The 27,486-nt window shown below is 41.6% G+C and overlaps 1 long non-coding RNA gene across 1 annotated transcript; it reads right to left on the bottom strand.

The window, feature by feature from the left end:
* Nucleotides 1–654: 654 nt before the first annotated feature.
* LOC132533173 (uncharacterized) lies at nucleotides 655–26,940 on the bottom strand. The gene is made up of 7 exons (XR_009545087.1): nucleotides 20,959–26,940; nucleotides 19,870–19,997; nucleotides 18,303–18,395; nucleotides 16,033–16,160; nucleotides 2,782–3,350; nucleotides 2,053–2,134; nucleotides 655–801 (listed from the first exon to the last, which is right to left on the bottom strand). It is a non-coding gene; the product is annotated as an uncharacterized LOC132533173 (long non-coding RNA).
* Between the last annotated feature and the right edge of the window lie 546 nt (nucleotides 26,941–27,486).

A 27,486-nucleotide genomic window follows, 5' to 3' on the forward strand; every position in this document is an offset into this window, starting at 1 on the left:
AACAACCTTGATCCATATTCCCAGTGGGGGAGAAGTGATAGGAGGAAGATAAGAGGGCTCTGAACTCCAGCTCCATCAGCACCAGAGACAGAGAAGGAAACTGAGAGGGACATATAGAGGTAGTAGTGTTGTCGTGAGTGGCTTGGAGGGAAAGAAAGGATTGTATCGGGTAAAAAAAAAAAAAAAGGAGACAATTATGTATAAATGTGGACAGATAGTCGTAGAAAAGATGGTTGGCCCATGTCTATAACCTTAGGGGAAGTCTGGTGGATTACAGTGGGGAGGCTGAAGATTCAGAACTCTGATGGTGGGAATGGTGTGGATTCAAACCCCTGTTGACATGTAATTTTGTAAAAGAAAGAAAGAAAGAAACAGGCTGGGGGTATGGATTGACCTGCCAACATCCATGTCCAGAGGAAAAGCAATTACAGAAGCCAGACCTCCCACCTTCTGCACCCCATAAAGGCCTTTGGTCCATAACTCCCAGAGGGATAAATAATAGGGAAGCTTCCAATGGAGGGGAGGGGATGTGGGACTCTGATGGTGGGAATTGTATGGGGTTGTACCCCTCTTATTCTATGGCCTTGTCGATCATTATTAAATCAATAAAAATGATCATAAGATAAACATTCAGAAGCCAGAGGTCACATATAGTACCTGTAGTTTCTGAGGGGTATTTGCCACATTGTTGAACTCCTTCCACCACCTTCCAGAGAGAAATGGTAAGTGGTCGAAGACAACATTTCACAGACTTCAGCAATACATGACATTGACATCAAGTTTATTGCAGGTTCTCTTTGCCTGGAGCCAATTAGTACAAATTAAATTTTTAAAGTAGAGTTTTTCCCCCCAAAGGGAAAAAGAAAATACTGCTACAGCTTGATCAAGATAAAGATGAAGAAAATCACTCATAAAGGAGTCATCTTAATCCAGTGCTGCCAGTCTCTTAAAGAAGGAGGGTTTCTGTTTGCATGGATTTCTCCCCCAGCAGACCACAAAGGCTGGTGCAACCCTTTAAAAAGGTATCTGTAGAAAGTCAGGTGGTAGTGCAGTGGGTTAAGCACAGGTGGCATAAAGCACAAGGACCGGTGTAAGGATCCTGGTTCCAGCCCCTGGCTCCCCACCTGCCTGCGGGGGGGTCGATTCACAAGTGGTGAAGCAGGTCTACAGGTGTCTATCTTTCTCTCCCCCTCTCTGTCTTCCCCTCCTCTCTCCATTTCTCTCTGTCCTATCCAACAACGATGACAACAATAATAACAACAATAAAGGGCAGCAAAAGGGAACAAATAATTTTTTTTAAAGTATCTGTATTCTGGATGTGCTGTTTATTCCTAGTGAGTACAATGGAATCAATAAAAAGGTCACTTTAAGTACTATCTCCTGCCATCCAGAATATCAGAGGTAACCAAAAACTTTAAAATTACATTAATTCAGGGGGCCAGGCGGTAGCGCAGGGGGTTAAGCGCATATGGCACAAAGTGGCAAGGACTGGCCTAAGGATCCTGGTTCGAGCCCCTGGATCCCCACCTGTAAGGGAATCGTTTTGCAAGCGTTGAAGCAGGTCTGCAGGTGTCTATCTTTCTCTCCCCCTCTCTGTCTTCTCCTCCTCTCTCAATTTCTCTCTGTCCTATCCAACAACATTGACAGCAACAACAACAATAATAACAACAACGATAAATAACAAGGGCAACAAAAAAGGGAAAAAAATGGCCTCCAGGAGCAGTGGATTTGTAGTGTAGGCACCGAGCCCCAGCAATAACTCTGAAGGCAAAAAAAAATTACATTAATTCAATGCTCTCCACAAGAACTCAAGCCCTAGGGCCAGGTAGTGGAACACCTAAAAGATCTACGAGTTATAAAGTTCAAGTCCCAGGGTTCAAGTCCCCCCTTCAGGGGAGAAGCTTCCTGAATAGTGAAGCAGGGCTGCAGATATCTTTGTTTGTCTCTCCCTCTTAGTCTCCCCTTCCCTTCTTAATTTTTCTATGAAATAAACAAAAAAATAGAAGTCGAGGCTCATAGAGTGCAGCATAACTTACACAGTACGGTTCCTACCTTGCTGCACACACAGTTGGGACTCAAGCCCAGGCCCTGGTGGGAGTAGCATGGCCTGCAGGGAATTTCTGGGGCTGTCACTCTGATGAAAACAGTAATAAAAATGTTGGGAGTGGTGAAGTTGAGTACTCACGAGGTCCCAGTTCTGGGGGAGAGAGAAGAGGAAGAAAAAGAAATCAAGGCTCAGGAGAGCGCGAGCATCACTTGTGCGCACACATTCCTTGTGAGCGACAACTTGGCAGGCTTTATCCATTTCTGTGGGTAGCCAAAGGTGGGGGAAAAAATTCTACTTATATCAGCTAACAGTTCTAATCCTCAAAGCCCACAGATTCTACTTAAAATTGGCTTTATTGCGAGTTGGGCTTTAGCGCAGTGGGTTAAGCACAGGTGGCGTTAAGCTCAAGGACCGGCATAAGGATCCCGGTTCGAGCCCCCGGCTCCCCACCTGCAGGGGGGGTCCCTTCACAGGCGGTGAAGCAGGTCTGCAGGTGTCTGTCTTTCTCTCCCCCTCTCTGTCTTCCCCTCCTCTCTCCATTTCTCTCTGTCCTATCCAACAATGACGACAACAATAATAACTACAACAATAAAACAACAAGGGCAACAAAAGGAAATAAATAAATGAAATAAATATATTTAAAAAGTTGGCTTTATTATCACAGAAATATTTAAAGATAATTAGAAAATGGAGATAAGCAAAGGAATATAACTTAAAATATCTCAAGTTTTCACCTTTTTTATTGTGTGCTTGTTTTGCACCATACAAATGGTGGGTTTTTGTTGTTGTTGTTCTTTATTCACACAATTTTTTTTTTTGTCTCCAGTGTTATCACTGGGGCCCGGTGCTGGCACTATAAATCCACTGCTCCTGGAGACCATATTTTCCATTTTGCTTTTGTTATTGTTGGGTAGGACAAAGAGAAATTGAGCAAAGAGGGGAAGAAAAGGGGAAGAGAGAAAGACACCTGCAGACCTGCTTCACCGCTTATGAAGCAAACCCCCTGCAGGGCTCAAACTGGGATCCTTGTGCAGGTCCTTGCACTTTGCACCATGGGCACTTAACCTGTGAGTTATCGCCTGGGACCCAGTCACATAAAATTCTATCAGGAGTGTCTTTCTGTCTCATTAAATATTCTCTGATAAAGTCACGTTATTGTGGCCCTATAACTTATTTAACCAACTCTCCATTGTTGTTTCAAATGTAAGTTCTTATCCATGTTTCATAGTTGTATACAGTATTCTGATGAGTATCTTCATAATTAAGTATCTGGATATTCCATGATTATTTTCTTAGATAAATCCTGTGAAGTGAATTTTCAAGAGGTAAGAAAAAAAAAAGTGTGTAAGAGGAATCTTTCTCAAAGTCAGTCAGAAACATTAAAGTAGAATTACAGTCACCTAATGTTTAAATCTTTATTTCCTCACAAAGCTTGAAAATTCCCATAAAAAGGCAAAAAGTTTGTGAGAAATGCACACATCATCTTTGAGGATGACTGCTTCAGTGGAGAACTAGTGCCTTCTTATGTACAAAACTAGAGTGAAGAAGTAAGTTATTGTTGTGTGCTACTTAAATTCAGCTCCCATCGTTCTTATTTAAGAGTTCTTTGTTTAAGAGCTGGTAGAAACACCTCAAAGAGAGAAATCCCATCCAATCTCATCCTCATTGCTAATCAAATAAGATGCACCCAGGACTATCTGGGAGAGACGGACCTTCAATACAATGATAGATAGCTCTTTTCCTTATTCTGAGAGTATGTTTATTGCTTACTCAATCCTACTAACCTAATAATGCTTCCAATTTGCATTTAGTCCAAGAAATCAAAATAAGAAGGTGGAACTAAACAATCTACCTTGAAGCTACACAAATCCTCTGATTTTGCTCTTTTCATTGAACGTTTTTTTAAGATCTCCATGTATATAGGAAAAATATGACTATAAGCAGTTCAAATTATCATATAGATTTTGAAAGCAGATATGTCAAGGGTAGCCTAAGAAATCTCAACAGAACTCCCTTACACTGTCCCTTTTCCTAAGTAAATACCTACTTCCACATAAACATATTAATAATATTTCTGTGAACGTTAAGAGTTTCTGTTACAGCTCATCAACCCAATCATTGTAGCACAATAGTTGCCAGAGATGATATGTAAATGAGTGTGGCTCTGTATCAATAAAACTTTATTAATAAAAACAGGCTGCAGTGAGATTTGACCCATGAAGTTGTGATATGCTATAGGCCCTGCTATAAGGAACTAACTCCTACCTGAATAAAAGATATTTCATTTAACAACTTTCGTGGCATTCTTCTCCTAGAGCTGTCATAATAAATGATCACAGACTTAGTGTGTTAAAGCAACCAAAGTGTATTCTGTCACAGTTCTGGAAGCCAGCAGTCTGAAAGTGGGGTGTCAGCAAAATTCATTCCTTCGGAAGTCAGAGGTAGAATCTATTTCATATCTCTCGCCCTCACTTCCAGTGTCTTGGAGACATTCCTAGGTTTGTGGCTGCATAAGCCTATCTGACTCCATGTTCACATGAGTGTGTATGTGTGTGTGTGTGTGTGTTTTCTTTTTTTTTTTAACCACCAGGGTTATCAATAGGGCTCAGTGCCTACACAAATTCATCTACCAGTAGCCATTTCATTCTCTTTTTTATTTTTGAGACAGGGAGAAATAAAGTTGGGAAGAAGAGACAGGAGAAAGATATACCTGCAGCACTGCTTCACTGCTCACTGCCTGCAGGTGGGAACCAGGGGCTTGAACCTGGGTCCTCTTGCATAGTAATGTGTGCTCCTCCCTGATGCACCTCTGCTCAGTCCCCTCTCTTTCTCTTCAAGGACTTGCTATTGCATCTGGGTCCAACCTCAGCACTGGATAACATCAAGATCATGACTTTGATTACATCTGCTATGATTATTACAGCTATGATTACATTCCAAATGGATACCTGGGCATGGAAGGGGGGGGTTTACAGTTTACCATATGCATTTATTTATTTTTTTAAACTGTGAATGATACATCCCAATTTATCTTTTTCCATGCATTTCTTAAGAATACAACTACACGGGGGTTGGGTGGTCACCACATCCACTTATAAGAATACCCAGCCCAACAAGTAAGTAAAGAACTCATGAAGAAAACCCAGACACATACATCAGTGAAGCACTGACACACATATAACTCCAGATATGATCACTGCCCTTCAGAAGTGAAATATCTAATAGTATTACAGGGTTGAATGTAAAGTGGAATTGTCTAATGAGATATAGCTTGGAGAAAATTTGTCACAAGCCACTCTCAAATATTTTCTGATTTTTTTCTTAATCTTTTCAGTAATAATAGAACATAGACTCAACTACAGTGGTGATTTCAAGGTATTCAGTACACTCACAATGTTATACAATCACCACCTTTCTCTGTTCCAAAACATTTTCATCACTCCAGAATAAAATCCAAATACTCACTAGTCAATCTCTCACCATTTCCCCCACTCCCTAACCCCTAGAAATATGCATTATATTTTTATGATCTTATTCATTCTGGCTATTTCATACAGTTAAAATTATACAACATATGAATTTAAAAGAGCACTATTGGATGATAGAAGCCATTTCCTAAAATTACATTTTATAAAGCTCTTCAGTATCAACAGACAGATGTGCTTTTAACAACAAATTATGAAACACAGCAAATGGGGCCATGCAGTGGTGCACCTGGTTAAGTGCACACGTTAAACGAGCACAAAGCCCTGGGTTTCAAGCTTCCCTCACTCCCCAGCTGCAGGACGGAAGCTTCATGAACAGCAAGGGAGTGCTGCAGGTGTCTTTCTTTCTATCTCCCTCTCTATTCCCTTCCCCCTCAGTTTTTCTCTGTCTATATCAACATTGAAGGAAGGAGAGAAGTAAGGGAAGGGCAAAATGAAAGAGTGACCACAGGGACAATGGGCTTGTCATTCAGGCATTGACCCCCTGTAACAACTCTGGTTGGGAAGGGGGGGGGGAGAGGAAGGGAAGAAGAGAAAAAAAGAAAGGGAAAGAGAAGAGAAGGAAAGAGGAGTAAAAGAAGAGAAAAGAAAAGCACATAGGGCTGGGCCTAGTACAAAGCTCAAGGATTCATACAAAGATCCCAGTTCGAGCCCCTGGCTCCCTACCTATGAGGGGACACTTCACAAGTGGTGAAGCAGGTCTGCAGGTGTCTGTCTTTCTGTCTCCCACCCTATCTCCCCCTCCTCTCTCAATTTCTTTGTCCTATCCAATAAAAAAAATGACCTCTATGAGCAGCGGATTTGTAGTGCAGGCACTGAGCCCCAGTGATAACGTTGAAGGCAAAAAAAAAAGAAAGAAAAAAAGAGAAAAGAGAGAAAGCAAAAAAAAGAAAAGCACATCACCTCCCAAACCAACACATTCTAAAAACTTTCCAATATACAAGTATATAGCAAGTCACGCTCCTCATCAGGGAGGTGCTCAGTACCAAGGATACTGATCTTGAATTTGTGAGTTTTTTGGCAGGGATGCATGCACCACATTGAAGGAAGAAACACATGTATGGAGAAAATATGAAAGTTGACCAACCTATGACATGTAGTGATAAGCTTAGAAGAAATATCTAAAATGTTTCTGTGGATACAGCTGTTCAACACATAAAGATCAATTTAAAACTCATTCTCATCTTGCAGAAGATTTCATAGATATATAGATATAGATCTAAACAACGTTAGTCACAAACACTAATATATTTGATTTAGCTTCCAGAAACCTTTGTGACCTAATCAGAAAAAAAAAGCTGTTGGAAGCTAAGGTAGAGATATCTTTCTCAGAAGTGGAACCTGCTCTATCTGTCTTTAATAAAATGTAGGGGAGAGTAGAGAAGGGTGATTGTGTGGCTGAATGGAGAGAAAAGTCAAAAGTTAAGTTGAAAAGCAGAAACTGATAATGATCCACACAGATTTATTTCCTCCTATTGGAAAGAGTCAGTGCGGTCCCCAGAAAACAAAGACAACATCACTGAAGCACTATGCTGGGATCATGGAGAGGGCTGCCAGAGTTAACTCCCTCAGCACAAGGGGAAAAGTCAGGGCAGTCATAGCAAAAGGAACATGGCAGGCGAGGGGCATGGTGAGGAGGAAGAGAGTACTCTGGTTTCTTGTCTCTGGCTGACAATTCAAGATTCTCTCCCCTAGATAGTATATTAACCGACCTAATTATCCTTCTATGCTAAAAACACTTTGAAGTTAACCTTTTCCATCACACCTTCTCCCTCCTCTCATGTTTGCCACTTATCACATGGAAAACCCCCTCTGTCAAAACTGGTTCAGAGAAGAACAAAAGGCCATGGGTGCTTCCTGGCATCACTGGATACTTTAGGACCTACGACATCCAGATTGGTGGACACAGCCTTAACTAGATGAAGGACAAGGGATCTGAAAGTAAAGCATCAGGTAAAAATGATCAACCAAACAAGAGAAGCCAGAAAAGCCAAAAGACTCAAATGCTCTTATCACCTCACATGTTAAAAAAAAAAAAAAAAAAAAAGGTTAAGTGCACGTGGTGCAAAGCACAAGGACTTGTGGAAGGATCCCGATTTGAGCCCCCGGCTCCCCACCTGCAGGGGAGTCACTTCATAGGCAGTGGAGCAGGTCTGTAGGTGTCTATCTTTCTCTGCCCCTCTCTGTCTTCCCCTCCTCTCTCCATTTCTCTCTGTCCTATCCAACAATGACGACATCAATAACAACAACAATAATAACTACAACAACAATAAAACAACAAGGGCAGCAAAAGGGAAAATAGATTAAAAAAAAACAAAACAGCCTCCACAGAGTGCTATTTCAAATAAGTCACCTGTTTGTCCCTGGTGTTGCGATCATCCCCCCAGGGTTCCTTGTGAGGCACCTGCAGGGGAGAGACAGGAGCTCCATGAACCTCAAGTAATAACACTCTGAGACCTGACTCCTCAGGAAATGGGCAAAGACGGATATGCCTTGGTCAAAGTTAGCTCAGCACACATCCTAGAAACCAGACCTTAGGGGGTAACCTCTTTCAGAGAAATAAGCACTAGAAGCATCTACTTCTCAGATAGGCAACCAGAGGACAGCAGCAAGGGAAGGAGAGTCCCAGAGTCTCAGAAGCATGTCACACAGCTTGCAAAGTACTGAGGCAAGACTGGAATCTAAGTTTCTTACTCTGGGGCCCTTTCCATGATGTTGTCTGGGAAAAGAAGCATAAGGCCTCCCAGAAACAGTGCAACCATGTACCCCATGCCTTCCTGAAGAGCTGTGGATGCCTTTCCCACTTTGGTTGCCCAACGGTGTGACTTTTTAGGACCCATAGCAGGCTGGGGGCTTTCAGACTGCTCTCTGATCAAAAGGTAGCTGTCTAGACTGGAAACAGCCACTGCTTCTCTGTGATTGGGAATTGGCTTGGCAGCATTCCAATAAGCAGTAATGAAAACAACAATGTGATCCATTGAAAACTAAAAACAAAACAAAAGTTTTTCAAAATATTAAAGTAAATGTAAAAGAAATCTATCACTTGGCATGGGGATAGTCCTTGATTTCTTCTGAGAGATGAAGAGGAAATAAAGGGGTAAAACAGTATCTTTGGAGTGAAATCCAGGGGCTGGGTGGCGGTCACCTGATTGAGTGCACATGTTACAGTGTACAGGAACCCGCATTTGAGCCCCCAGTCCCCACCTGCAGGAGGAAAGCTTTCCAAGTTGTCTCTCTGTCTCTCTCCCTCTCTATCTCCCCGTTCTCTCTTGGTTTCTGACTGTCTTTATTGTATAAATAAAGATAATAAAAAAATTTTTTAAACTGTTCTAAAAGAGTGACATCCCTAACTGAGGTCTACTAAGTGACCCACTCACTGTCCCAGCTTCATGGAGCTGCTATGGTTTTAGCAATGAAAGTTCTTTGTCCTGGAAAGCAGTGGGTCATCCTAAAGAGAAGTTGTGAATGTGGGTGGGAAACAGGTAACATCTGTATTTTGACTAAGCTCAAACTGAAATTAACAAATTTCCTTCAATTATAAAAGCAGGCAACAAGTCACAGCAGCATTATTAATGCCTGTGACTCAGTCACCAAGAGAAATCACAGATATAATCTCAGATATTTCCTTAGCACCTTAAAAGGCAACAGGTAGAAACAGATTCCTTTTTTGTCTCCAAGGTTGTCAGTGGGACTCAGTACCTATACAACGACTCTGCCTTTTTTCTTTTCTTTTCTTTTTCCTGTTAGAGATAGAAGGGGGAAGGAGAGACAATGATAGCACTGTTCCACAGCTGATGAAGCATCCCCCTTGCAGATGGGAACTGGGTTCTTGAACTCAGATCTTAGTGCCTGGTAATGTATATGCTCTACCAGGTGTAGCACCGCCTGGCCCCTGGAAACAGACAACAACTTCTTATTATTATTAATCTTCTTCTTCTTCTTCTTCTTCTTCTTCTCCTCCTCCTCCTCCTCTCCCTCCTCCTCTTCCTTATACTCTGATATGATCTTTTATAAAGTTTTTCATAAGATTTTAATTTTATTTTTATTTAATTTGATAGGACAGAGAGAAATTTAGAGGCAATGGGGATATAAATGGAGAGAGAGAGAGAGAAAGAGTCCTGCAGCACGGCCTCACCACTTGTAAAGTTTATATATCCTACAGATGGGGACCGGGGCTTGAACGCAGATCCTTGTTCATGATAGCATGTTTTGCCTTAACCAGGTGTACCACCACCTGGCCCCAAAACAGGTATCTTAAAATACAAAATGTTCATTAGTATTTTTAAATAAACTGGTGTCAAAATCATCACTAAACTTTATTTAATACAGTAAGAAATACATATGCTATTTTAAAAGATTTTGGCTTCAGGCTGGCAGATCAGCTCACTTCATAGTCCACTACTTTGCTATGTTTGACCCAGGTTCAAGCCCAACCCCCACTGCACTAAGAAGCTTTGGTGCACTGATTTCTCTCTCTCCTTCTCTCTCTCTCTTTTTATCTCTGTCTCTCTTTATCTCTCTCTCTTTATCTCTCTCTCTCTCTCCCTCTCTCTTCCTTCTTTGCCTCTATCTAAAAACAAACCAAAAAACTTTTTTGGCTTCACAGTGTTGGTAGTTTTATGTAAGATAGCAGCATTTAAAAAATTGCATGGTGTGGTTTACACACTTCACTGTGGTGAGGGGGAGGGTGGACATGCGGCTTCCTGGGCCAGTGGGGGGTGGGGGTGGGTGGGTGTGATGGGACACAGTCTTTTGTGGTGGGAATGGTGTTTATGTACATTCCTAGTAAAGTGTAGTCATATAAATCACTAGTTAATTAATATGAGAGGGGAAAATTAATTGTATGTCTCGAAGTTTTTAAAACACAGACTGAGTCTTCTTAATATATAGGCTGTGTATTTGATATTCGGACTCTCTCAAAAGCCTAGACCAAGTAGATCAGAAGCAACCAATGGCACAGCTATATACAAGACACTGGGTACTATACAGCAAACCCTAACAAAAGGACTTTTCAAAGTTAACCCAATTACCAAGTAATGTGATGATAACATTAACTATCCATTGTCTTTTTGAACCCTAAGACAGCAGGAACTTCACATCTCCACTACAGAGCCTACATTTCCCCCAGTCCTGGAACCTTAGGATAGGGCCCACTTTCCTACATGCCTCTCCCAATCCATATCAAATAATATTGCATCTGCCGATCGCAACCTAATCAACACGATTGCCACCTCAACATGCTTCAGCTCAGACTGTGTCCAGAGACTTCACATGTGGAATGACAACCCTTCAGCTTCATTACTTGGGTGAGATCTTTCCTTTCATAGTATTCTCTAATTCCATCCCAGGTGGTTCACTTTCTAACAAAGTCCCAAAACCTAGATATAGACCAGGTTCTGTGACAGAGAACATATGTTCACACGTATCCATAAACTAGTGCAAAATATATACCTGAAAGCAGAAGTACACTAGAGTTTGCAGTGAGTAACCCCCTAACACTTCCTCTCCACTATTCCAAGCTTTGGGTCCATGATTGCTCAACAATTTGTTTGGCTTTGTATGTTAACTCTCTTTTCAGCCACCAGGTTCCAGATGCCATCAGGATGCCAGCCAGGCTTCCCTGGACTGAAGACCCCACCAACCAATGTGTCCTGGAGCTCCACTTCCCCAGAGACCCACCCTACTAGGGAAAGAGAGAGGCAGACTGGGAGTATGGACCGACCAGTCAACGTCCATGTTCAGAGGGGAAGCAATTACAGAAGCCAGACCTTCCACCTTCTGTAACCCACAACGACCCTGGGTCTATGCTCCCAGAGGGATAGAGAATGGGAAAGCTATCAGGGGAGGGGATGGGATATGGAGATTGGGTGGTGGGAATTGTGTGGTGTTGTACCCCTCCTACCCTATGGTTTTGTTAATTTTTCCTTTCTTAAATAAAAAATAAATTTAAAAAATTGCATGGTGTGGTTTACAAACTTCACTAGGCTTCCAGAAAAATCCAACAGCAATCAAAGGTTAAGAAGTATAGAGACACCATGAAGAATGTGAGAAATGAACTTTCTAGTAGTGGAACTTATGGAATAATGTTCCAGAGAGTATGCTGAAGGAGGAGTTAAACACTTCTACACATTGTGTCCTCTCTACTGCCCTCTAAGATAGTTACTGACCTTGCAAGGCCAGGCTGGCAAAGTCTATGCACTTAACCATTAGGCAATCTGACCTTAGCAAGGCAGACCTGAAACTGGCATCTCCACTCCTGGTACTTAGCACAGGCTGCAGGCACTGAACCCATTAGCAGTAAACAGAGTGGAAAGCTACCATCTTGCTCTAAGAGACTGGTGTTCTAATGCACAAGGACCTGAGTTTAAGCCTCTGATTCCCCCACCCACCCATCTACCCCCCGCAGGGTGTGGGAGAGGGGGGAGAAGGTTCACAAGAGTGGAACAATTCTGCAGGTATTTCTCTCCATCTCTTCTCTCAGTTTCTCTCTGTCTTGATCAAAAAGAAAAAAAAAACAGAAAAAAGAAAAAGAAGGAAGAAAGGAAGGGAGAGGAAAAGGGAGGGAGGAAAAAGATAATGGCTGCCAGGAACAGTGGATTTGTAACGTAGGCCCTGAGCATGAGAGAGAATCTGATAACACTGGTGATGAGGGAGGAGGGGGGAGAAAGAGAGAGGATGGAGTGAGAGGGAGAAGGGGAAGGGGGATAGAGGCTGATTTTATTTAGAAATAATGTGTATTTCTTTCTCTTTTTTGGCTCCAGGGTTATTACTGAGGTTCAGTGCCAGCCCTACAAATTCACTGCTCCTGGTGGCCATTTTCTTTTTCCATTTTATTGGATAGGGTAGCAAGAAATTGAGAGAAGAGGAGGAGTGTTATGTATTTCTAAGAGTCTGTGTTCCTTCCTAGTTCTGAACATAGCATTTATTCCATCCTCTAAAACCATTCATATCCCAAGATGTTAGGGAGTTTCACTCACTTTTGGAGCATTTTTACGAATACCTCCGAGATATTCTCTAGTCTGTACTCTTTTACTTATTTGATATACAAATGCATATAATCCAATGAATTTGTCCCTGACAGTTTATTCTGGTCATATGCCTCTCTTAGTAGACTGAGTTCCATCAGCATGATGTTATCACACTTCAGGATGGCTAGAACTCTAATCACTTAGGGCCCCCTTCCCAATCCCTTCAAAGCTTGGTCAGCACAAAGGTGACACTAATAGTTTGTAATCTCCATTCATTTTATAAATATAGTTACCTCCAAATATTGAAAAAAACAGGTGACTATTATAAAGGAGACCCATTATTTTCATATTATCAGAGCAGAGAAAACGAGATTCATTTTTCATCCTATTGAGAAATTAGTTTCACTCCAACAATAGTTTTTAACCTAGAAATGTCAGTGTTTTCCTATTGGAGTGTCTATTATTCCAGGGACTCACACGGCATTATCCCTTGACTGGAAAGGCTTGAGGTCCTCACTTCCCTCAAAAGTGGGACTTGTGAGATAACACTAGATCCAACTCCCAGATCCAGATCCCTGTTGCTGCCATCAGACTGTCATCTCCTTCAGTCTCATAGCTCAGATGCTTCAGAGATGAATGGGTGGGGGACCTGTTCATGCCACTTACCCAGGACAGGCATAGTTCACAACCTTCCCTTTAGTGTAACTATCAATAGTTTCTTTTCCCTTTCCAGAAGGCCATGATGTAGACAGTCTCTCATGTTTACTGGTTATCACCTTATTTATTGATAACCTATTCTATTCATGTCTTTTCACAGAGAGGAAAGGCAAAACAAAAGCAAAATGACTGGCAGAAACAAAGCAAGATGCTGGCACCAACTTGCCCAAGTTATTCATCAAGGCTAGTTCCTATAGCTCCCTTTCATCAGTAGTTGTGTTACAGACACTAGACATCACTGTGTTTCCCTATACTTACAATCTGGGGATGGTTAGTTTATTTGTTTCCTATTATGCTACAGTTTACAGAAAAGTATACAGGTCTCAAGTATTCAGTCTCATGACTATGGTCTCCCAAAACCACACATACAATATTTCAACCAGCCCTGAAGTTTCTATCCTGCCCCTTTCAGGCAATTCCCACACTCCACAGGCCAACACTTTCTGATTTCTACCTCACAGATCACAGTCAACAGAGGTCATAAGCTTTAAAAACAGAACAAAACAAAATAAAATGGGAGGCTGGGCGGTGGTGAACCCGGTTAAGTACAATTACCCATGCCAGGATCTGGTTCAAGTCCCTGGCTCCCCACCTGCAGGGAGGAAGCTTCACAAACAGCAAAGCAGACCTACAGGTGTCTATCTTTCTCTTTTCCTCTCTATCTCCCCTTCTTCTCTCAATTTCTTTCTGTACTATCCAATAAAATGGGGGGGGGGTGGATGCCAAGAGCAATGATTCATAGTGCCATCACTGAGCCTCAGAGATAACCCTGGGGCCAAAAAAAAAAAAAAACATATTGGAAAGGGTGAACACAAGGCTGAGAGTAGGGGGCATGGGGCAGGGATAGAGGAGAAAAATGTGGTTGTGGAAGAAATGTCACTAAAGAAACAGGCTCACTACAAGACTGAGAAGCCACTTCCTCAAAGAAGAAACACATAGCAAAGAACATAAAAATATGTTCAACATTGTTAACTAAGGGAATGAAAAGATAAGCAATAAAAATGCACATGCAAATTACTAGAATTTAAAAGCTAGGCTCTAAGTAATAAGACGATGGAGAAACTGGTACTCTTACAAGCTGCTAATTGGAATATAAAGTCTTACAACCACTTGAGAACATGATTCATTGGTTTCCTAAAAGGTGAAACATCTATCTGCTAGATGAATTAGCCATTCTACTCCTTGAATATGACCCAAGAAGAAAGCATATTAAATACTTGAGCTGTATTATAGGACAAATATAGCTCAATTAAACAATTGTTTCTGACCATCTGAAGTTCAGCTGGCCACTTAGCCCTACTTCTGGATTAAGTCCCTCCTTGGATTAAGTCCTCAATTACTGGGTTGTATTTCCTTTAAGTTCCTTTCTCTCTTTAGCTCTCTGGTTTGGTTTAGTTTGGTTTTCAAATTATTGCAAAATACACATGACACTAAACTTACTGTTGTAATCATTTTAAGTATTAAACTTCAATTAAATTTACTGTTTTAATCAATAAACTTACTGTTTTAATCATTTTAAGTAAACGTGTCAGCGACATCGAGTACATCATCACCACCATGCAGCTCCAAAATGTTCTCATCTTCCCAAACGGACACTTTGCCTCAGTGAAACCAGAGCTTCCCCTTTCTCCCTCCTTGACAGACACCAGTCACTCTTCACTCTCTCTCTCTCTCTGAATTCAAATACCCTAGGTATTTCATGTAAATCAGAGTATTCAGAACTGTCCTTTCACGCCTGGCTTATTTCACTGAGCATAACTTCCTCCATGTTACAGCATGTGTCTGTCAGACAGCCTTCCTTTTTAAAGTGGAATAATAATAGTCCAATGTGTGTTCATCCCACTTTTAGCTGATTAATTCACCTATCCAAGGACACTCAGTTTGCTGTTATGTCTGATGGGCTTATTAAGTTATGATTTTGTGGCTTGTCTTGCTTTTTGTAGGGTAGTAGTAGTGCTTTCTTGTGACTTCTTGCTCCCTAATCAAAATTAAAAATCATCACGTTAAGTTATAATTTTACTTTATTTTATTTTATTTATTGGATAGAGTCAGAAAGAAATCAAGAGAAGTGAGATAGAGGGAGAGAGAGGATTCAGGCATTGATGCACCTTGTTAAGTGCACACATTACCATGTGCCAGGACCCAGGTTCGAGCCCCCCTGCTCCTCACCTGCAGAGGGGGCTCTTCACAAGTGGTAAAGTAGGTCTGCAGGTGTCTCTCTTTCTCTCACTCTATCTCCCCCTCCCCTCTCAATTTCCTTTGTCCTTTTCAACTAAAAGAAATAGAAAAAAGAAAAAGAGAAAAAATGGCCACTGTGAGTAGTGGATTCATAGTGCTGGCACTAAGCCCGTTCAATAACCTTAGTGGCAGAAAAAAAATTAAAAAATGAAAAAAGAAGAAGAGAGACAGAGGGTACTGCTTCACCACTCAGGAAGTTTTTCTCCTGCAACTGATTACCAGGTTCTTGAACCCTGGTCCTTACACATTGTAATATACACTTAGCCAGATGTGCCACTGTCTGGCCCCAATTTTATTTTAATTTTAAGTCTTTAACTTTTCTTTCCCAGAAGTTTTTTTAATAATGTATTTATTTACTAATGAGAAATATAGGTGAGAGAGAGAGAAAGAAGCAGACATCACTCTGGTATATGTGCTGCCAGGGATTGAACTCGGGACCTCATGATTGAGAATGCAATGCTTTATCCACTGTGCCACCTCCCAGACCACATAATTTTATTTTTTAATCTGACATAAATCCTAGAATTATATCAAAACATAATTAATCATTCTTAAAAATCCATAAATAGTAGAGCACCAGATTTGGAGATGCAGTTATGTTTTTCAGTCTCCAAGGTGAGAAAGTAATAGCATAAACAGCAAGGTCACAGCCGGACAAACACCACAATTATAACTGCAGTCTGGTTGTTGTCTGTTGTGCTGTCTCTGTAGAATTAATAACAGATAAAACGTCACATTGAGAAATAAACTATCACATACTAGTCAATTTTCTCGCACGTTGATAACTTGAGTACAACACTAATTAAAATTTCAACCAGATTCTGAGATTAGAAGGCAGAGAGTAAGGTATAAAAGTTCCTTGGCAAAATCACTAGTGAGGTCAGCCTCCAAGACAGCTCTGCAAAAAATAACCCCAAAATTATTGAAAAACAATTAGTAATGAATGAATAGTCTTGGCAGATGTTAAAACATATTAGAAAGTCACTATAATTAAAAGTGTGTTATTAGTGAATGAGTGGACAGAAAAATCAATACATTCTGTTCTAGAACAGAAATTCTGAAAACAGATCCAAGAATTCATGATATGATTATAATGACATTTAAAATCATTTAGATTGGTGATTAAATAATATTGAAAATGATGGCCAAGAATCTGGGAATTAACATCACAGCCTTTCAAGTCACCATATGTGAAGAGATATGGTAGTGGTGGCTGTGTTTAACCAAATCTTTCACAAAATCTTTTCACACTCCTTCATTTAATTTCTTGTTTTATTGACCAGGCAGATTTTACCAGGTAACTCAAATGTTTGGATAAGTGAGTCATTTTGCATCCTTTTCTATTGATCATTTAAAAAAAAGAAGATGAATAAGGGGGGCAGGTGGTAGTACACCTGGTTGAGTATACATGTTATAATGTGTGAGGACCCAGGTTCAAGCCTCTGGTCCCCACCTGCAGAGGGAAAGTTTTTTGAGTGATGAAGCAGGGCTGCAGGTGTCTCTCTCTGTCTCTCTCCCTCTCTGTCATCCCCTTCCCTCTCGATTTTTGGCTGTCTCTATTCAAATAAATAAAGATAATAAACTTAAAAAAAAAAAAAGACGTATGGCTGAAGTAGAGAAATGTTTAGATAGTTCCAAAGGCTAGACTATTATTTACAAATAGTCAACAAACATCAAGTCTTTTCCTTGCACAAAGTACTGAGGATCCCAAAATAAGAAAGACTCTGTCCTTACTTTTGGAATCCCATTCAGTCCCAGGGCAGAAAGTTCCCCCAGACTGTCTGCAATATGAATCATCTCTTGGCATAAGTGGTTATGGTTTGGTTATAATAGGGGGTTATTGGGGGAAATCGGAAGCCCTGGGTGAACATATAAGATGTCTGAGAAACCGGTCACTGTGGCTTTTGTTTCTTCAGTCTCTGCTGGGAAGGAGCTGAAACCAGGGTGTCAGATGGGAGGACAGGGCAGACTGGCCCAGCAAGATGGATTCTCACGTCCCTCCTCTGCACCACACAGCTGGCACAGCTGGATGCTTCATCACGGTGCTGCCCTCTGCCCAAATCACCCTGACAAGCCAGCCACCTTCGGCTCTGACATACAGAATATGGTGTGATTGTAGCTTGAAATCATCATGATGGTAGCTGGCTTGAGAAAGAGAGGTCAAATCCCATTCTTTCATCCTAAATTTCTAAAATATGGTTTCATAAAAATAAAATAAAATAAATTTCTCATTTTTCTAGTGTTCACTTGCAGAGGAGATAACTGATCAAGCCTAAATCCCTTACTTCACCCAGGGTTGTGTGAACAGCTCCACCCCAACAAGCCACTTGAAGTAGGGCCAGGCAGATGGCAGCTGTCCTATTGCCTCTGGGCCGGAGCCGCTTCAGAGTGAGAGCACATTTTCTTAGCTCCTCTGTTAAGACTCTAGCAAAAGCCAGGCTCATGGAATATAGATGCTCAGCTGGCTCGTTTGGGTTTTGTGGTCCTATTTGTGGATAAGATATTTATAAAATCCGGTGATTACAACGCTGTCTCATTAACATTCGTTAAGTTGTAAACCACAAAGTGCAGGATAGGAACTCCAGTCAGAGGGGAAAGAGGAATGAAGAAGATGAATAGGAAGAGGGTTTTCCTATCTGCCACCAGAAAGAAAGAGATACCCCCATCCCACCAGTGGGGGACAAGGCCTTCCCCCATGTCCTTTAAGTTAGGCTTTCTTCTAGTCCATTTTGTTTGATTCCCAAAGCAAAGCAAATCTAAGATCAGCCCAAGATGATTTCCCAGAAAATGTGAATTCTCTACTCCTTGTATGATTCAGCCAGGGGACTCCTCCTCCAGGATGTTTACCTAGACTGAACATATCCACAAGATGTGCTCATGCTCAGCGAGGCTGCACATAGTTGTGGATGGCTGCCTTATGACTGATTTCCAGCCCTGTTCCTGGGGGAACACAGGGTGACTAGAGGAACTAATACCCTGATAGACCCCTGATACTCTCCACTTTGCAAGAATATTAAGGCAGAGACAAGGGGAGTGGTAGCTCAGGTGAATGACACAATATCTAAGGAGTGAGCATTCAATACATGGCAGCCACCACTCTTATGCAATAGTACTGAATTTTCTCTCCTAGTTAATATCAAACCCAAAGGTGGCTGTATAGGACCAGTGATGAAATCCTCCACTTAGTGGACACTGACTAAATGCCAACTGGATGGATGAATGAGCCTGTGTCCAAAGGCAGAATCTTGGAAAGTTGGATTCCACAACAGGGGAAATAGCATAATGGTGATACACAAAGATTCTCCGGGGGGCTGGGGGGGGGACTGGACAGTAGCGCAGTGGGTTAAATGCAAAGTGCAAGGACTGGCAGAAGGATCCCAGTTTGAGCCCCAGTTCCCCACCCATGGGGGGGGGGTCACTTCACAAGTGGTGAAGCCAGTCTGCAGCTGTCTTTCTCTCCTTCTCTCTGTCTTCCCCCCCTCTTGATTTCTCTCTGTCCTGTCCAACAACAGCAGCTATCATAACAATAACAACTACAACAAGGGCAACAAAAATGGGAAAAATGGCCTCCAGGAGCAGTGGATTCATAGTGCAGGCACCGAGCCCCAGCGATAACCCTGGAGGCAAAAAAAAAAAAAAAAAAAAAAAAGATTCTCCTGTCTGAAGCGCCAATGTCCTAGGTTCAATCCCCCGTACCACCATAAGCCAAAACTCAGCAGAGTTCAGGTGAGAAAAAAGAATTTTGATTGGTGTACTGCACCCAAGTAAAAGACTCTGGGGTGGGTAGGGGGAATGTTCAGGTCCTGGAACAGGATGGCAGAGGACCTAGTGGGGGTTGTATTGTTATCTGGAAAACTGGGAAATATTATGCATGTACAAACTATTGTATTTACTATTGACTGCAAAACATTAATCCCTCATTAAAGAAATAAAAAATTTTTTATTCCATTTTCAATTATTTATCAAATTCAACGATCATGATATATGCAGCAAGTGACTAGAGGACTCCACAAAAACTGCAAACAAGTTTTTCCTTTTTGTCACTTTCAGAGTAAACTGAGCTTCTGGACTTTCTTCTCTCCAAACACCTGAACCCCAACATAGTCCTCATTCCTTTCTTCTCTGTTTCTTCCCCCCTCCATCTCTCCCTTACACATACACACTGCAATTTCTTTTCTCTTTTTCTCACACTCTCTCTTTTTATGATTAACAAGATTGTGGGATAAGAGGGGTATGATTCCATACAATTCCCACCACCAGAGATCCATGTCCCATCCCCTCCATTGGAAGGTCCCTTATTCTTTATCCCTCTGGGAGTACGGCCCAAAATTCTTCATGGGGTGGAGAAAGTGGGAGTTCTGGCTTCTGTAATTGCATCTCTGCTGAATATGGGTGTTAGCAGGTTGATCCATACCTCCAGCCTGTTTCTATTTTTCCCTAGTGGGGTAGGGCTCTGGGGAGATGAGGTTCCAGGATACATTGATGGTGATGTCTTCCCAGAGAAGTCAGGATGGTGTCATAGCAGCGTCTGCAACTTGGCAGCTGAAAGGCAGTAGATATAAAGCAGGACAAACTGTGCAATAAATAGGAACCCAAAGAGCAGATGAAACTAGGGGTCTTCAGGTAGGAATAAACCAGGAAACCTATTTTAGGTATGTTCCAAGGAGCCCGTGACTAGTAATTTTTGCCTGAGCCCAATAGCTAACATTAAGGTAGACTAAAAATATTGTTTTGGAAGATGGCGTCAAAATTGAGAACAGGACTAGAGAGCTGGATCATGGCAGAAAGTAGGTCCCAAATTTTAGGAAGATATATAAATATCATTAACTGTAAACTCCATTGATCTGACCAAGTGCTCATATCTGTTCATATTTACCACAGGTGCCTGTGTAACCACCAGGGGCTTAGTGCCTGCATTATGAATCCATGACTCCTGATGACCATTTCTGTTTATACTTCTTATTATTATTTGATAAGACAGAGAGAGATTGAGAGGGAAGGGAAAGATAGAGATGGAGAGAGAAGAGACATCTGTAGCACTGCATCACCACTAATGAAGTTCTCCCCCCTGAAGGTGGGGACCAGGGACTTGAACCCATGTACTGACAAGTCATATGTACACTCAATCAGGTGCACCATGCCCAGACCCCAGTGGGACTTCTTTATGTAGTCCTCAGAATTATCAAATAAGGAGCCAGAAACTCCAAATAAGGATTCAGAGACTTCATTGCTCAGATCTATCATACAGTCCACAGAACAGCTATGCAAACTTGTATCTTTTACACTTTTCTGTGCTTGTGGATGGAGGAAGGAGCAAAAGACTGTCTATAGAAAATCATAATTCAGCAATGCCCACTAAGCCTTTCCTGGAAGAGCTGACATAATTAGGCCTCCCTGGCTGAGAGCACAGAGGCAGTGCAGATGGAGGGCTGAATCTTCTCCCCAGAGCCAGCACAGACCAAGGAGTGGAAGGCACTAGTCAGAAGAGCATTTCAAAACCTACCAGCCTGAAAGTTAGTGAAGGGGCTGCCTCCAGGATGCAGTGAGATCCTCAAGATAACAACTATGAAACACTTGGAAACCTCCCTCCTCAGGAAAAAGCGAGTGGACAGCTTGGACTTTTCCTTCCACTTCTCATGCGCTGGAGCCCACCTTCAATAATCAGGCATCCCTGGGAGACTGAGGTCAAACTGGAATACCAAAGTGAACACCACTGATGCAGTGATCTTGGAGCCTCAAAGTTCTGGTCCTAAACCTCCCTGGTCATGAAGGATAGGTTCTTGCAATAGAGCTGCTAAGTATATAGTCATATTTTCTTACCGAGCTAGAAAACAAAATTAAGTTCTATTCACTAAGCTCTTTAAGAGGGAAAAGAAGTCTGGAGGAGAGATTTTTGTTCTCATTTTTCAGCATTAGAAACTTGAAAGTCTTGGTCTGCCAGCCAATGGCAGCTGATGGCATCCTCATTACTGAAATATCCCAAATTCAAGTACAGACTGTCTTTATACCTAGGCTTCCTTCTCTATGTTGCTTCATTCAGCATAAGCAGAATGGGCAGAAGTGGCCTAGAATAAAAGTCTTTCCAATCCTCTCCCCACACTAAGTCTAGTTCTTCATATCTAATGACAACTGTCCTTGAAAAATCTACTATCAGCGATATACCTTTGCATATCTTTACTTCTTGCAATAAGAACTTATTAAGTGCATAATGGATACCAGGAAGATTAAGGCACATCATACTTCACCAACTTTCTAGCATTGGTCCTACAAAGAATAGAAGCAAAACTCAGAAAGAGTAGAGGGGTGAGGAACTGAACTTAAAGATGATAAATAGATTATACAGTTAAGAAACAGGGCAACCTACAGAGAGGACCAAATTCAGAGAGGGAAGCTGAGTGGTCTATAGTTCCAGAAATGAAAACAGAAATTGCAATGAAGTAAAACAAGCCTTGGTCAATATTCAGTTGAGAACCACAGTCCCCACCCTGGAATATCTGCTATGTAGTAGGCACTATTCTGGGCACTACATGGCATAGTGAAAAATATCACTGCCTTTGGTGTCAATCACGTCTGTGCTAAGTCACTAATTCAGGCTATTCATTGGTAAGAATGTTAATCAATGAGCACTGGTTTTCTCTTTTGTTGGGCCAAGGGATTAAATGAGATCATTGTGTACACACATGAAGTCTAGTACATAGTCATCATTCTTCCCACCCTCATTCTACAGTTTGACTAAGATGGACTCTCGTTTTCATCCTAGATGTCCTCACTGTTCTAGACAAGAACCAAAGGATTCAGGATTCAGTGTAGGAAAGGCACTGAATTCCACTAGCCTTGGGTCTCAAACATGCTTTTATCTACAGGGCTTTTATTATTTTTTTAATTTTTGAGATATTCAGTCAATTTTCCCCTCTCATATTAATTAGTGATTTATATGACTGCAAATTGATAGGAGTATACATAAACACTATTCCCATCACCAAAAGACTGTGTCCCATGCTTTTCTTATTTTTATTTATAAAATGAAAATATTAACAAGACCATAGGATAAGAGAGGAACATTTCCAAACAATTCCCACTCCCAGAGCTCCATATCCAATTCCCGCCCTTGATAACTCCCATATTCTTTATCCCTCTGGGAGTATGAACCCATAGTAGGGTGTAGAAGCTGGAAGGTCTGGCTAATTGCTTTTCCACTGAACATGGGCATTGGCAGGTCAATCCATACTCCTAGCCTGCCTCGCTCTTTCCTTAGTAGGGCAGAGATCTAGGGAAATGGGGCTCCAAGACATTTGGTGGAGTCGTCTGCCCAGGGAAGTCCGGTTGGCATCATAATAGCATCTGGAACCTGGTGGCTGAAAAAGAGTTAAGATATAAAGCAGAACAAATTGTTGACTAATCATGAACCTAAAGGCAAGAATATTACAGATGAAGATTTGTGGTCTCCATTTTGAAAAAAAAAAAAAAAGTAGTAGTAGGTCTATTTTAGGTATATTCCAAAGGGCCCATGACTTTAGCTTTTGCCTGCGCCTGACATCTAATATGCAGGTGGACCCAGGTTATTGTCTGGGGAGATGGTGTCATAGTTAGAAAAAGGACTAGAAAGCTGGATCAGGGAAGAGAGTAGCTCCCAAATATGGGGAAAGTGTATAAATACTGTTAACTGTAAACTCCATCAATTTGATCTGAACCCCATATTCAGCACAGGGGCCTATGTAATAAAGGGCTGTTTTATCTCCGCTATCTCAGCAAAGAAAGTTCTGGAGCCATTTTAATGGTGGATACTATTTTCCCTTGAGAATAATTAGGCACTACAGATGGAACACACCACTATGCAAATGAGTTGTCAACCTATTAAGAGACCATAGAAACCAGAGAGTGTAATGAACTAGCCAGTGGCAGATAAGCAGATCTACTAAATGATGGCTCCAAACTGGCTTTGAAAGGGTGAGTACTGGGGCAAAAACTCATCAATTAAACAAATCCTCAGGTTATTTCCACAAAAGGCTGGCGCCACCACCATAATCCAGTTCTTGAAGCAAGCGTTATTAAGAAGTCACTGAACTGAAGTTTGGACTGGGTGTGGTGTACTGCACCACAGCAAAAGACTCTTGGAAAGAGGTGAAGGGAGAGAGTGGAGAGAGTACTGGGTTACTGATGCCTGGTGCTGGAAAAGGACTTAAGTAAGGGGTGAGTGTGTCCTGCAGACACCTATCATGGGGAGATGAGAAACTGTACCCATGTATCAACAACTGAACTGTAGACTATAAATCTTCCAATAAAATAAGTAGCTGAGGGAGTCGGGCAGTAGTGCAGCAGGTTAAACACACGTGGCACAAAGTGCAAGGACAGGCGGAAGGATCCCAGTTCAAGGCTCCAGCTCCCCATCTGAAGGAGGGGTCGCTTCACAGACGGTGAAGCAGGTCTGCAGGTTCCATCTTTCTCTCCCCCTCTCTGTCTCCCCCTCCTCTCTCCATTTCTCTCTGTCCTAACAACAATGACATCAATAACAACAACAATAAAAAAGGGCAACAAAAAGGGAAAATAAATAAATAAACATTTAAAATAATAATAAGTAGCTGAACTAATACAGAGACAAATGTAACAACAGGATAGATGCAATATCTAAGCACCTGAAGGTACTGAGGCATTTACTCCTCACAGATTTACTGGCAACAAGGCAACCCACCTACCCAGGCCAGTTAACACAACCCAGATACTTCTAGATGGAATATGGATGGACTCTAAGAACTCTTCTACTGGTTAAAAAAAAAAATCCTAGCTACAGATAGTCCAATAATAATTGTTTTTATCCAACTTAATGGACCTTTTTCAGGCATTGAACAAATATTTACAGAGCACTAGCTATGCTCCAGACTCTGTCATAGATGTTTGGGGTACAACTACATATAAAACACTGGCTCTGTCCTACCCCACAAGGGAAAGTAGAGACAGGCTGGGGGTATGGATCAACCTGTCAAAACCCATGTCCAGCAGAGAAGCAATTACAGAAGCCAGACCTTCCACCTTCTGCACCCCATAGAGATCTTTGGTCCATACTCCCAGAGGGATAAAGAATAGGGAACCTTTCAATGGAGGGGATGGGCTATTTTACTCTGGTCGTGGGAACTGTATGGTATTGTACCCTTCTTATCCCACAATCTTGTTGATCATTATTAAATCACCAATAATAAATTTTTAAGAAGTTGAAAAATAAGAAAACACAAAGCAGAACTTGGACTGGGTTTGGTGTACTGCGCCAAAGTAAAGGACTCTAAGGTGGAGGGGAGGCTTCAGGTCCTGGAACATGATGGCAGAGGACCTAGAGGGGGTTGATCTGTTATGTGGAAAACTGAGAAATGCAATACATGTACAAACTACTGTCTTTTTTTTTTTTACTGTATTTTATGGCTGACTATAAACCATTAATCCTTTCAATGAAGAATTATACTAAAAAAATACAGCCTCTGATCTTACACAGCTCACATTTTAGTGAAGAGAGACACAGCAAGCAAACAAGAAAGGAAAGAAAGAGGAAAGGAAGGCAACTTCCTCCATGCATTGATCACTATCTAAGATGAAAATCCAGGGCGCTGGAGTGACTAGGTGGTCTGTATAATGAGAATCCAGTCATTCAAAGCTGATAGTGTATTTGCTATTGTGTCATAGCTCACAGAACCATGTACTTTCTTAGAGGAAGTGACCACAGTAATCGAGCACAAAACTCTCAATTTACAAAGCTGCAGTTCAGAGATGTAATGTGACAGCCCCAAAGAAGCAGTGACAGTGAATCAGGATTCTCTGCACAGGGGAACGGTTCCCCTGGTCATTTGCTAGAAAGTCTAAGTAGACAGTTGACAGTTACCCAACAAATATGCATGAGCCAAGACTTTTTTTTTAGCACTTTGATGGCCACTCTCCAGATTCTATAGGGAAATAATGTGACAAGTAGAGACCCAGCCTATGCTAACTGGGGCCTAGCTATCTGGTACACAGTGACAAAGAGAAAAAGTTACATGAGCTGGACTAACCCCTGAAAGGTGAAAGGAGATGAAATGTAAAGGGTTCAGTACATACAGAAGGCAGGAGAATTACCCAGGCAGTAGAAGCATACTGGAAAGGTGTAGGAAAGAGTGAGACCTACAAGGATAAAGAGGTTGCACAGGCTCCTGTGCTGAATATGGGCCCCGGATCAAATCAATGCGGTTTACAGTTAGCAGTATCTACACTTTCTCCATATTTGGGAGCTACTCTGCCCTGATCCAGCTGTCTAGTCCTATTCCCAACTCTGACACCATCTCCCCAGACAATACCTTTAGCCCACCTGCATGTTAGCTGTTGGGCTCAGGCAAAAATTAGTAGAGTCATGGGTTCCTTGGAATATACCTAAAATAGACTTCCTAGCTTTTTCCAAAATGGAGACCCCAAATCTCACCTGCTGTATTCTTACCTTTAGGTTCCTGATTATTAAACCATTTGTTCTGCTTTATATCTTATTGCTTTTCAGGTGTTAAGTTGCAGATGTACTATGACGCCAATCTGACTTCCATGGGCAGATGACCTCACCAGTGTGTCCTGGAACACCACCTTGCCAGAGCCGTGCTCTACTAGGGGAAGACAGAAACAGGCTGGGGGTATGGATCAACCTGCCAACGCCCATGTCCAGTGGAGAAGCAACTACAGAAGCCAGACCTTCTGCCTTCTGCACCCCATAATGATCCTGGGTCCATACACTCAGAGGGATAAAAAATAGGAAAGATTCCAAATGGAAGCTCTGGTAGTGGGAAGTGTGCCCCTCTTATCCTACAGTCTTGTCGATCATTATTAAATCAATTAATTTTTTTTTAATCTAGCCAAAAAAAAAAGAAAGATAATTGGATAGATATAAAGAGTGAGAAGAGCTTGAGAAAACTTGGAAAGACCTGGGACATAGAATTAACTAAAGTCTAGATGATAGGAACTCATATGGGCAGGACAAAGGATTTGGGAGAAGCAGAACTTCAGAAGATATAAGTATGAGATCAAGGTTACTCCTTAAACTGATCTTATCCATCATTCTCACCCTTTTGCTCAAGCCTCCAGGCCTCCCTGTAATTTCTGTAAATTTAGGGCAACAGGTCTAGGTAGTTCTGAGAACCTAAACATTTTCTATGCCTGCACCTCTCAACTTGTACAGATTGACATCTGAGGCAACTCCAATTCATCTTGACCTTTCTTCCTCTCTCCCAATGTTGCCTTCACAACAGGTGCTGCACTGGGCAGTCTAAATAAATTTGTTTAAATTATAATTCCTGAAATTATGCCAACCACTTCACTGGGAATATCTCATTTAATCCTCACACGGACCCTCTGAGGTCTTACTGCTAAATACAATCTTTATCTGGCAAAATAAATCTCATATTGGTTAAATAATTTCCCTGAGTTGGAGCTAGGATTTTTGAACACCAAAACCCAAGTACTTTTCAATTTTCACTATAAAAATAAGTTTTGTCTCTTTCAAAATCTATCCTCAGTCCTACCTACTTAAATACAGTATTGGCTCTATCTAATGTCTCTATTTGGTGCTTGGCCAGACTCCTATGTGCAGCATAGCAAGGGGTAATTGGTATAAGTGATTATCCTTACAAGCTATTACTTATTCCTTAACCCAAGAAACAGGGAGTATATTAGGTCCATGGACCTCCTCAGATGGCAGAATGCCAGATTGTCTTTTTGAGACAAGAAAAAAAGAAGTGCATAAAAGATGGAGATGACCCAAGTAGAATCAGGTCCTGAGAGTAGGGATGGCCTGCAAGTGGGAAGACCGAGGTATCCTCCAGTTGTCCTGCAACAGCTCTTCTCCTACGGTTGCTAGATGGAATCTCTCAGGACTTGGTGACGTAGAAGCGAAAAGGCTAAGCTACTGCTCAGGAGTTGGCAAAAAAGACAGCAATCTTCCCAGAGTCATAGCCTCCAGTGAGGCACTTGTCTTTCACTCTGCAGAATAAGTGGTCAAAGGCTAGAAGATACATGTGCTCATGGACACGGACCT

Source organism: Erinaceus europaeus, chromosome 15 (genome assembly GCF_950295315.1).
Source record: "Erinaceus europaeus chromosome 15, mEriEur2.1, whole genome shotgun sequence".
NCBI lineage: Eukaryota > Metazoa > Chordata > Mammalia > Eulipotyphla > Erinaceidae > Erinaceus > Erinaceus europaeus.